Genomic DNA, 13,067 nt, shown 5'->3' on the forward strand with positions numbered 1-13,067 from the left:
ACATCCAAAAGAAAATTAGCATTCTATTAGAAAAAAAAAAAAAAGACAGAAAAGAGATATTTAGTAACAATGATTAACAGAGTTAGGAAACAACAGTAAAACAGTATTTTTATCAAACTCTTATAGGAAATCAAAACATAAAAAATCAATAAAGAAGAATCTTAAAATGCAAAGAGGAATGAACTGAAGTAAATTAATAGCCAGGAGCTATCAATGTCTAACATATAGAAGAGTAGCTAAAATATCAACAAGACATTAGATGATTTAAATAATATAATTCATAATATTGTTTTAAAAGTTATAATTGCAGCATATGAAGAATAAATCTAAGAATGTTTTTAAAAATTGTTAACATTTCAGGCCAGAAAGAAAAGTCTCAAAAATATTTTTTTTAAAGTATAAAAACTACAAATTGATATCTGACCACAACACAATAAAACATACATTTCAAAAGGAGGTTAACTTGCAATTCATTGGAGAAAGGATAGTTTTTCAACACATGGTGCTAGAACAATTATGTGTCTATACACAAAAAATTTAGACATAGATCTTAAAACTTACATACAAATTAACTCAAAGTGGCTCATTGACCAAAATGTTGAATACAAAACTATACAATAGCAAGAAAGAACCATAAAAGACAATCTATGTGAACTCGGATTTGATGGCAAGTTTTCATATTACAATAACAAAAGCATGATAAAATGTGCTTTTGATCATGCTTTTATTGTTGTAATCTAAAAACCTGTGATAAGTTGAACTTTATTAAAATTAAAACATTTTGTGCTACGAAAGACACTTAGAGAGTGAACAGACAAGCCCCAGAATGGGAGAAAATATTTGCAAAACACATTTCTGATAAAGAAGAGGTATCTAAAATAAGATATCTATTTTAGATATCTAATAGATACCTCTATTAGAAGAGGTATCTAAAAAAAGAACTCTGAAAACGCAACAATAAGAAAACAAACAACTCAATTTAAAAATATGCCAAAGACCTAAATAAACATTTCACCAAAGAAAATGATGATTGATAAATTAGATAGGTAGGTGAGTAGATTAGATAGACAGACAGATAACAGATACATGGCAAATAAGCGTATGTAAAGATGTTCCATTTCATTTGTTATTTGTCATTGGGAAAATGCAAATTCAAATAATTTGATGCTACTACATACCTATTAGAGTGGTTAAAAAAATTGAAGAGCAACAAGAACTCTCATTAATTGCTGGTAGGAACGCAAAATGGCACATCCATTCATTTTGAAAGACAATTTGGCAGTGTATTACAAAGTAAAGTATACTCTTACCATATGATAAATTATCAATTTTATTTTCAAATGATTAAAAGCAAGTGTACACACAAAAGCATGTGCATGAATGTTTATAGCACCTTATTTTTTTAACTTTTATTTTAGGTTTGGGGGTACATATGAAGATTTGTTATATAGGTAAACGTGTCATGAGGGTTTGCTGTACATGTTGTTTCATTACCCAGGTATTAAGGCCAGTATCCAATAGCTATCTTTTCTGCTCCTCTCTTCCCACCCTCCCCAGTCAAGTAGACCCCAAAGCCTGTCATTTCAGTCTTTGTGTTAATAAGTTCTTATCATTTAGCTCCCACTTATAAGTAAGAACACGCAGTATTTAGTTTTCTGTTCCTGCATTAGTTTAGTTTGCTAAGGATGATAGCCTCCAGCTCCATTCATGTTTCTACTAAAGATATGATATCATTCTTTTTATGGCTGCATAGTATTCCATGGCTTACATGTATCACATGTTCTTTATCCAATCTGTCATTGATGGGCATTTAGGTTGATTCCACATCTTTACTGTTATGAACAGTGCTGCAGTGAACATTTGTATGCCTGTGTCTTTATGGTAGAATGATCTCTGTTCCTCTGGAGATACACCCAGTAGTGGGATTGCTGGATCAAATGGTGGTTCTACTTTTAGATCGAGGAATCGCCATACTGCATTCCACATGGTTGAACTAATTTACACTCCCCTCAACAATGTATAAGTGTTTCCTTTATCTCCATAACCTCGCCAGTGTCTGTTATTTTTTGACTTTTAATCATAGCCATTCGGATTGGTGTGAGATGGTATCTCACTGTGATTCTGATTTGCATTTTTCTAATAGTCAGTGATACTGAACTTTTTTTTACATGTTTGTTGACCACATATATGTCCTCTTGTGAGATGTGTCTGTGTATGTCCTTTGCCCACTTTTTTAATGGGGTTGTTTTTATCTTGTAAATTTAAGTTCCTTATAGAAACCGGATATTAGACCTTTGTCAGACGCATAGTTTGCAAATATTTTCTCCCTTTCTGTAGGTTTCTTTACTGTTGATAGTTTCTTTTGCTGATAACACCTTAATGTATAATTATCAAAAATTAGAAGCAACAAAGATGTCCTTCCGTAAGTCATTGGATAGACAAACTGTGGCACATCCACACACAAAAAAAGCAACACACTTTATAAGAAAAAAATGAGTCTATGCAACCCATAGCATGTTGTCTATGAAGGAATTCAACAATAAAGCAGGTGACTGTTGTCTCAGAGACATTTAAAGGCAAGACATAGAAAGAACTTCCATAGTGCTGAGTTTCAAGGAAGTCATTTTTATGATGACATCCCAAACAGAAATTGATTTTTTTTCCACTGGTTGAATGACAATCCCCTCTGTCCTTCCAGCACACAGTGGAAGAGCTGCTGTTAGTCACTGCCATATAGGAAGAATTCATGAAGAAATGAAGGGTTCATATGAGAGAAACGAGGCAGCAGCAGTAAACAAACAGCTGTCATCAGAGCCAAGCAGGAAAAGCAAAGTCTTCAATGATTGTATTCCCATCAAGGGCACAAGAAAAGAGTACATTTTATTCCCAGCAAGACTTAAGGGGAAAATGGACAACTCGGCACAGACCAGACACAGGATAAAACCAGCACAGGACACATAGGGGCAAATCAGCACAGGTCCTGAATTATACCTTGGAAACATCCTTGAAAATACTGTTCTCAGTGGTGGGTTGCGTGCATTCTAGAGCATGATAGAGAACAGTATTTTAAAGGAAGTTTCCTTAAACATGCGTCTAAAAGGTGTGAGAAGAGAAATGCAAGAATTTCTTGCAAAGTTCAGTATTAAGAGCACGGGCTGCCTAGGGTTAATCCTCCCTCTATCACTTAATAACTGTGGGACTTTGGGCAAAGCATGTAATGTTTCTCATTACATTTTCCCCATCTGTGAAAAGTGAATAATAATAGTTTTGACTTCACAGGTTTTCTGTTAGAATCAAATTTATTACACATGCCAGAGCATTTAAGGCAATGCTTGGAACACATCAAGCACATAAATATTAGCGATTACTATTATCCTATTTATATTGAGACAATGAGCATATTATTTAAATTTAGTTTTCCCTATGTATACATACTATGTTAGTTCCATGAGGCATACATTTGACTTGTAAATAAATATACTGGGGTACATTCTGGGGAGCAGCAGTTAGGACACAAGTATCTGGAAATTTATGTCCTACTTGCTGTATTTTTCATTGTCTGTAACTTCTAAAATGAATTACATGTGTAAATTGCAAATCGTTTATGTACTATGTGTGGACTTAGTAATTTTTAACCAGTTCACAGCTGAATTTGCAAAATCTTGCTTTTAAATCTCCTCCAGAAGGAGAAGAGACAAATTTTCCTTAGGGAAGGATTCTAAACAATATGAATATATTACCCCTACCCCTCAGAGATTAAGTTTAATTCAGTCCTATCATCACCATCATCATCACTTCAAGTGTGGACTGGACTTAGTGAGCTACTTTCATAGAATAGAGCATGGAAATGGAAAAACAGGAACTTTACATTAGGCAAACCCAGCAGACCAAGTGATCAAGGTCAACATCAGCAGTGATAAGTCATGTTGATATCACATGGTCATGACATAATGTGGTAAGGACACTTCACCTCTGTGGAATTCAGAATTCATTCCCAAATATCATAACCCTAGCCTAACATTTGAGAAATATCAGAGAAACCCAAATTGAGAAACATTCTTCAAAATACCTGACTGATACTCTCCAAAACTATCAAGGTAATGCAAAACAAGGAAAGTCTAAAAAACTGCCCAGACCAAAGAAGACTAAAGAGACATGATAATTAAATGCAGTGTGGTATCCTGGATTGAATTCTAGGACAGCAAAAAGGGCATTCGTAGAAAATTAGGAAAATCAGAATAAAATGTTTAGTTAACATAGAATCTAGAATTTAGTAAATAACAAGATACCGGATTAATCTCTCAGTTTCAACAAACTTACAACAGTTATGTAAGACGTTAATTTTAGGGGAAGCTGTAACTCTCTTCTATTTGTAAAATGTTTTTGTATATCTAGAATTATTCCCAAATATAAAAGTTTATTTTAAAAATGACTTAAAATATGACTCTTTAAAGCCCTCTAGGTCTGGATAGTATTGCATTGTGTAGATCAGGTTTTGACTGGATGCCATCAGGAAAAACTGTTAAACATCCAATGTCTAAATTGGGCAAAACTATGTCATTAATATTAAGGTGGTTGATTTGTCCTTGAATTCATTTCAGGCATGTTTACATGCTAGTTGGAATAATAATTAAAAAAAAAATCTTTAGTGTTAAATCCAATTAGCCAATTGTGATTTAAAGAAATAATCTGGGGCTTTTGGTAATAAATAACTATTTCAACTGATCTTGCAATTTGTTTTAGCATTATGTTATGCTTTTCCATGTTCTTTATGCTTCTTTGATTTTATTATAAAATTATGCCTGAATTCTAAGGTATGCATTAGTAGAACAGTGAGTCATTTATAAGTAAATGAAAAAGTGACCTTTGTAGAGTAGTGCTAACTTTCAGTAGAAATAGCAGGGTCCCAAGAGTCATAGAAAATTTACTACAAGTCCTATTTGAATATAATCTATTAATAGTTATATTTAAAGGCCTGATACACTGTGATAACTGATATTATTTAAGAAAAACTGTGACATTTGAATCAGAAAAATGTGAAATGTTGGAGAGAAAATAAATACATCAGTGTGATTCAGTCTATCTGCCTAGATTTAAGAGAACCAGATCCTACTAAAAGGCAATAATAACCTTTTCCCTTTAGATTTCCCCCTTTTCCTCTTTGACTCTCCTAATGAATTGTATTTCAATGTGGCTTTAGAGTTTTCTTCTCCTTTATGGGCTGGCAGGTATATTCAGGGCATAAAAACAAGATTACAACTCCAATGAACCCTTTTTACAGTCAACTTGGCTGAAATCATTTAGAGTAGGATAGAGGAACCTGAAGCCTCAGTTGATTTATTTAAAGTTCTGAGACATTCTGCTCCCTTTTCCAGAGCATAGCTCTGCATTCAATGGCTGTTCTCATCCTACAGCACTGTGGTAAGTTCGGTGGGTATGAATTATATTCTAGTAGACTTGCTATGAAAAAGGACACATTTTTATTTTTCTAAATAGTATTTAGTCTAAATCCAAAGCATCCCCTGGTTGGGCTGGTATGTATTTCAGTGTCAGAGTTACTGGGGTTCCACCACCCTTCTCAGTTGTTACTGGGGCTCTTTCATTAAAAAAAGAGTTTTGATCAAAATGTGAAGGTACCACCCAGACATTTCCCGTGGAGGTCCTTAGAAGTCCATGAGACACCTTCAGGATGGGAGCCTGAGTAGGAGTGAGTCAGAAGCTGGTTTGCTCAAACTTGCAAGAACTGACTGTTAAATTTTCTGGTATTTTGCAAGTTGGTTGTTAAAAAACATCTATTATCCCAAATTAAATAATGTAAACTTATAATTAAATAATATTAACTTATAATTAAATAATACTCAAAAATATAATAAATATGCAATACTCATTATTTCCTAATTATTTTACTAGATTTTATGATTATTTGTGCCGTGTTTATTTATACTTATTTTATCTGCAAGATGGGAATAATACATGGTGGAGTTCACGTCACATTTCTTCTCAATCCCACATTTAGTGCTGTCACGTTGGTGGCTTGCAGTCAGTGATGGTAAGAGTATTTACACCATGGAAACTGGCAAATACTGCAAATCAGGTCTTGATTTATTGTCTCGTCGATTTTGAGACTTAACAAAGAACCAGTTGTTAAACATTTACTAGCACACTTTGTACATAAGACCTATAACAGAACAGCTGCTAACTTCCTCCAACCTTTCTTTGTCCTCAGTCACATAAAATTTTCTCAAGACACTTTGATTGATTGATTGATTTTTTGAGAGAGTCTCACTGAGTCGCCCAGGCTGCAGTGCAGTGGTATGGTCTTGGCTCACTGCAACCTCCACCTCCTGGTTTCAAGCAATTCTCCTGCCTCAGCCTCCCGAGTAGCTGGGATTACAGGCACGCGCCACTATGCCCGGCTAATTTTGTGTGTATTTTTAGTAGAGATGGGATTTCTCTTTGTTGGTCAGGCTGATCACGAACTCCTGGGCTCAAATCATCCATCTACCCCGGCCTCCCAAAGTGCTGGGATTACAGGTGTGAGCCACCGTGCCCAGGCCCCAGACACCTTGATTTCAATGTTCTTCTACCCACCTTTTTCCTCAAAAATATATCTGTCCCAAACCCTCCTGAAGGGCCATTCTGTATAATTTCCTTTAAGTGAAACTTTAGACAAAAAACCCTGGTATTTCTTCTTCAAGGTGGAGATAAGTAAATAGCTGCTTAAACCTGTCAGATTGCTTTGATTTTCCTTTATGTTTTTGGTTTGCTTTTGGTTTGGGTTTTGATTTATCCATCCTAACTAATTCTGTTACAGGATATTAAAGCCTTTTCTAATCTTAAAATTCCAATATTCCATCACAATTTTCTTCTGCAAAATATTTTGGAAGGCATAGTTCATTTCTCTCTCCCATTCAATCCACATCCTCTCCTTTCCTAATGATCTGTTAGTGTATTGGTACCTTAATTAAATGGTTGAAATTTTCACGTATGGTCCCTCTATGCTTGAATAGATTGAACTGAGAAAACTGAGCCCTGATCACCAAATACCACATCAATGTAGTGTGGGAGAAAAGTGTGTATGCTAAATTTGTATGCATTGCTTCTGGGTACATCTTTATAATTACACTAAATGACTTCATAGTGCAATGGTTCTCATCGAGGGTAGTAGGAGGATTTTGCCACATCGAGAACATGTGAAAAGGTGGTGACATTTTTAGTTGTCACAGTCTGTGGGGAGGGGCCTGCTACGAGCAGTTAATGGAAAAAGGCATGGGATGTTGCTGCTGAACGTTCTACAATGCACAGGACAGCTCCACAACAAAGAATACCTGGCCCAAAATGTCAGCAGTGATGTGATTGAGGATTTAATCCTGAAATAGAAGACTAAATATATGCTCTCATGTAAAAATATATATCGTCTATTTATGACAGTTTCCCATTCATTGTTCCACTGTTGTCTTCCACTGTCCACGTCTCTGGACTGTGCAGAATCACACAGAGATCCAGCCTCCTGAAAACACTTTTTGGGCAAATGATCCTTTAGAATTACTTTAGCAAGAGGACCCAGGCTTCCTAGAGATCACCCACCTAACTCTGAAACTCTATCCATATGTGCCTAATCTCATCTGCTAAAATTTTTAAATCCATGCTTTTGAAAAATGTTACTAGGTATCTGCTATGGTTTAAATGATGGTATCTCACCTAAAATTTATGTTGAAACAATCCCCAATGCAACAGTACAAAAAGGTGTGGCCTTTGGAAGTTGATTAAGTCATGAAGCTCTGCCCTCATGAATGGGATTAACGTCCTTATAAAAAGGGTCTGGGATTAAAAGGAACACTCTCTTGCTTTTTTACCTTCAGCCATTTAAGGACACAATAATGGCACCATCTTGGAAGCAGAGAGTGACCCTCACCAGACACCAATGTTAGTGACTTGGTTTTGGACTTTCCAGCCTCTAGAACAGTAACAAATAAATTTCCTTTATTCATACATCACACAGTCTAGGTAAGGCATTTTGTGATAGCACAAATGGACTAAGACAGTACCCTCTTTCAAAATGACAGAATTAACCATCCATAAAAGTTGACATTGAAATCACTCCCTTTATAGGTATGTTGTAGATGTAATCAAAGCAATGAACCCTTTACAGATGCTGGTAAAACACCTAAACAATTACAATTGCAATGTAACAACTGAGGAAACCTCCAAAAGTGTTGAAATAACCACAGAATGTACATATAACAGAAGAGATCCAGAAGTTTTCTGGAATATAGTTCTTAGCATGTACCAGCACCAAAATTGTACATGATATCAACAAGTCAATTTACTGAAATTTTAAATCAAACCAGTATTTTGGTTGTGCTACATGCAAAGTGAACAAAATGGATTTATTAGTTTCTTTTTTCATAGTTCAACTTTTTACCCTGTCTTACAATTACAATTTGTAAAAGGATGTGGATATTTATATGGATATGTCTAAAGGGGACTTCTCTGATGGTAGGTATTTTATGTTGATGCCAAAACTATGTGTTTTTAGTTAAAAGAGCATTGTAAGCCAATTGTATGTTTTAAAAATATCTGATATTGTTAGCAACAGAACTATAACATTAGCCTCTCCGTTACTTAGACATGAGTAAAACTGGAAACATCAGGACTATGTGAATTTAATATTATTGAGTGTACAGTGTCATTTTATCTTTTGATAGTGAATCAAAAAAGTAAAGGGAGGCCAGGTTATAAGAGTTTGTCTGTATGCATGTTTGTGTTTCCTACCACAAAAGTGATTGCATTTTCTTCGCATGATTCCAAGCCTCATTAACTCTGATTTTCTCATTCATCTTAAATTGCTATCTTTATTATAATGGCTTAACCCAGCTGAGGTATTCTCATTATAGAAAAAAAAAAAAATCATCCTTGATCTTTGTCACTGCCATGTGGCAAAGTATAAGATGCAGGCTGTAAAATGCAATTTCTGAATCAGTGCATATCATAAGTTGGCTCAGCTGCATAAACAAAGCTGATTGGGACAACACCAGTCATGTACCCAGAGTTTATTTAGACAGGATCGGATCAGATGCATTGTGTATTAAGAATGGTTAGACAAGTATTGCTTCTCCAAAGTCTCTATTTATCAACAAAGGAATTACCCAGTCAGGACAGAGAATATTTTTCATCACCAATCTTATCACTATGCATTGCAGTACACCACAGCTGAGGTGCAAGTTCCATTTTCTGCCACAGCTGAATTAATTTTCTTAATATTCAGATTTGATTTTTCATTACACAGAGTCAGGCTGCACAATGAACACCTTGCCCTCCCTAACACACTCATATTGATTCCTTTCAAATAGCTCAGATAACTGTAACTTCAGAGAGACTGCTTCAAGTTTAATATCCTTGAAAAATTACCTGAATGAACAAGACAAGACATTAATGTCTCCCTAACAGTGTTAGGAACCAACCTTGGAATTTTGGAATCAACCTTTAGTCTGTAGATATTTACACTTCATTTTCTACAGCAGATAACAAATACAAGGTTGAAACAAAAATCTAACTGCTTTCCTCCAATTTTTTATTATGTATCCTGAATATAGATGCCTGAAAAGATAATAGGTTTTTCATGAAGGCCTTGAAAGGAAGGTTGAAAATTACACTATTTTAAAAGAGCTCCAATCATAAAAGCCTTGTCTATGGTATAGGAATCGTTTTGGAAGGTACAGGAATTGCATCACACAATCCATTTGCATATGTGTTGTTTCTGGACCTTGAAGCAGGGATGTGATCAGTTGTCAATCAACAGTTATTTATTGAATCCTTTATATGTGCTTCAAAACCTGCTAGGCTCTGTGGAAAATTCAGGAGTGATAAAAAACAAGTGGCATCTACTCACAAAGAGTTGATAAATTGGGTGGGGGAGACATAACACAGAAAATAATCAATCAATAAAGTTGCATATGATCAGGCGATCAGCACCAGAGTTCATTATCCTGTTTGCAATCTCTCATGAGGGTTTTGAAATAACACAAAATACATGGAGACAGCAAGAAGATTGGGAGATTATAGCAATAATCTGGCATTAAGCAAGTTACTGGATTAGGCAACATCTGGAAACTGATTGAAACCTGACTTGACAGAGCACTTCCCAGGGATTATCTAAGCCTCGCTATTTCAATAGCTTATCCCAGCTCCTCTCTATGACAACAGAAAGGGCCTCTGTTATCTTATCTAGGGAACTTAACTCTTTCTCCTTTTATGAATAAGTTCAGAGGGTGCCTTAAGATCCCCAATGTTCTAAACTTTACATAGAATTAGGATGAGTTATTACAAGAGGAACTGGAGGAAACAGGGGAGATAATCAACACCAATTAGTTGGGGGTAACAGAAATAAACAAAATATAAACAGGGAAGTCATGACCAAACACAGGGCCATTTGAAGCTATGGAGAGGAGACTGTTAGATAAGGAAGGAGGCAGACTTCAAAGCTGTCTGCCCTTTAGCCCAAATCTCTTTGAAAATAAGACGCTTTTAAGATTAATATTAAGCTTTTGGAACATTGGCCCCGTGTGATTCAAAATAATTAAGATTCTACAACTGTGCTAATTATTACAGCCCATTTACATGAGAGAGAGGTCTATGTAGAAGGAGGAGATGGTGGAGAGATAGGCAAGTTGGAGAAAGAAATCAACATTCATTGAGCAATAATTGCTCTGTGTCTAAAGTCATGAGCTAGACATACTTGGTGCTTCATTGATTCCTCCCATATGCAATGTGGGATGCCAACATCACTATTGTTTCAAATGGCAGAGGTGATACTCGGAGAGGCTGAGGTCACATGCCAAGCCTCAACCAGCTAAGATTCCAGTTGAGGAACTGGAAGATAGAAATAAGGTGAGGGACGTCAGATCAGCCTTCCAAAATAGAGAGATAACGAGAGAGGTGTTGGGGAGGGTGTTCTCAAGGTGTGTGAACTGCTAGCTGCTGAAGCCACAGCAGTCCCCTGTTCACTCTCGCTAATACCTGTCCCTAAAAATCCATGCACAGTAGGTGAATGTCAACATTTATAATGCTCAGAGACAGTAAGAGGTATAGAGGTTTTTGCCCTGTTTTGTTTTGGTTTTGATTTTTAATGAACAGCTGGGTTTATTTTCTTCAGAAGCGAATATCAGTTGCCTCACAAAGCTCCCACTTTTCCTTTGTGTGTGTGGGACTCTCTCTGTATCCTCTCTTAGTATATGCTCCTCCTCCTCCTTCTCTTCTTGGCTCTCTCCAGCTCTCTCCCTTTCTCACGTTCTCCCTCTCCCTCTCTGCTGCGCTTCACCTCTCGTGCCTTTCTTATTTCTTTCTCTCCCTTCTTCCTTTCCCTTCGCCTTCTCCTTTCCTTTTCTCTCTGCTACTTTTGTGTTTCTCTGTTTTTCTTCTTCTGTCTTGCACTACCTAACTCATGTGCATGTGTGTGTGTGCGTGTGCATGTGTGTGTGTGTGTGTGTGCGGTGTTTGCCTGACTTCCTTCTTTCCTGTCTTTCTTCTAAGTAAGCCAAAATAGTCTCCCTTCTGGCATCATTAAACATGGAAGAGAACAACAGAGAAACAAGATCAGGGCACTGGAAGTGGGTTTACCGTCTTCCTGCCATCGATGATGTGTCCCTGTTGTAGCCAATGTCTCAGAGCAGTCCTGAGTCTTATCCTTTCATCTGCAATATCACAGAGGGGAACAAAGATTAATAAATGATAAATACTGGCATCTCTATCAATCACTTAGAAAATAAATGAAGGTTAAAATGTCTGCCACTTCCTAGATAAAAGGATAATTACTTAAAACAAAATGCAGATCACAACCAAACTTCCACGCATTCCCGTGTGCACGCCATGAGAATCTTCACTGGAACATTAAAGAAGGAGGAAAAACAAGGTACAACTCCTGTTTAAAACTTTTCAGGCTAAATATCATAAGCAAATACACGTTTGTAATTCATTAAGAGAAAACAAGCTAGTTTTCAATAATGCATTTCATAACTTATGCAAGTTTTGTTTGCACCATGATAAAAATCTTTTTCTCAGAGGCACAAATTAAAAATAAGCCATCATTTGCATTCTATCTTCTTTCTGATTTTAAATCCATTGTTATCTAAGAGCTGATATTTCCATTTCTCCTATTTAATTCAAACAGATAGGCAGAGTCCCTGCTACAAAACATTCTCAAAGATTAAGAAAAGGCCCTGCAAATATCAGATCAATTATGAAAATGATGTTCTGATTAGACGTCATTTGAATTGCACTATTATTCACCAAAGGATATTGTAGGCAAGCATTTGTAATAGGGTAGGAAATGATTTGGAATTGCTAAAGATTAGGAGGGCTTGAAAACAAGCCTTTATTGGCCTTTGAAACCTTGGGAAGAATGTTTGCTCTTCAGGTGCCCGTGCAGCCCTGCTCTGGAGACCTTCTCAGATGCTGTCCTGTTGCATTGTGCAAATTAAACAGAGAAGTCACCATCCTTTCCTTGGAGTTGTGCTACTGTCCAGTGAGTGCACAGCAAGAGCAGTCCTCCTAACCCTACATAACACACCTGTCTCAACTAGAGCATCACTTCACCTTGGTGCAGTTTTTGGAAAAAAGGAAAACCTCTTTTTCATGAAATAAAATGAAGTAAAATAATTAAAAAATAATAAACTGAGAAACTGGAACTTCCCACTAGAGCCATTAGATTCAAAGTTAATCCCAGAATCCCAGCATGACAACCAATCGAGTAAAAGATGAAGACTTTTTGACCCCATTTATAATTTTCTCACCAAGTCACCAATGAATACTCCTTAATGAAAAGTTCTACCTATAGGTACAAGTCTTTACAAAATAAAAATAATAATAGTTTAAAAGTCACCTTAGCACTCACTTGCAACCTGAATTTTGGAGCAGTTCTCCATAAATACACATACCCTGTGGATGATGCATCTATTAGAAAATTTAACCTGAATATTTTCTCTTTTTTTCCAGCCGGCCTCCTTCCAGCTCATTTTCCCTTTCTTTCTTTCTCATTACCTGTGTTCTTTCTTCCACAGAAATGTATG

General features: G+C 36.2%; 1 non-coding gene across 1 annotated transcript; it reads left to right on the plus strand.

The window, feature by feature from the left end:
• Nucleotides 1-12,490: 12,490 nt before the first annotated feature.
• Nucleotides 12,491-12,615, plus strand: LOC115893074. Its single transcript, XR_004053030.1, has one exon. It is a non-coding gene; the product is annotated as a U4atac minor spliceosomal RNA (small nuclear RNA).
• The last annotated feature ends 452 nt before the right edge of the window (nt 12,616-13,067 follow it).

This window comes from Rhinopithecus roxellana, chromosome 13, assembly GCF_007565055.1.
Source record: "Rhinopithecus roxellana isolate Shanxi Qingling chromosome 13, ASM756505v1, whole genome shotgun sequence".
NCBI classification, from domain to species: domain Eukaryota; kingdom Metazoa; phylum Chordata; class Mammalia; order Primates; family Cercopithecidae; genus Rhinopithecus; species Rhinopithecus roxellana.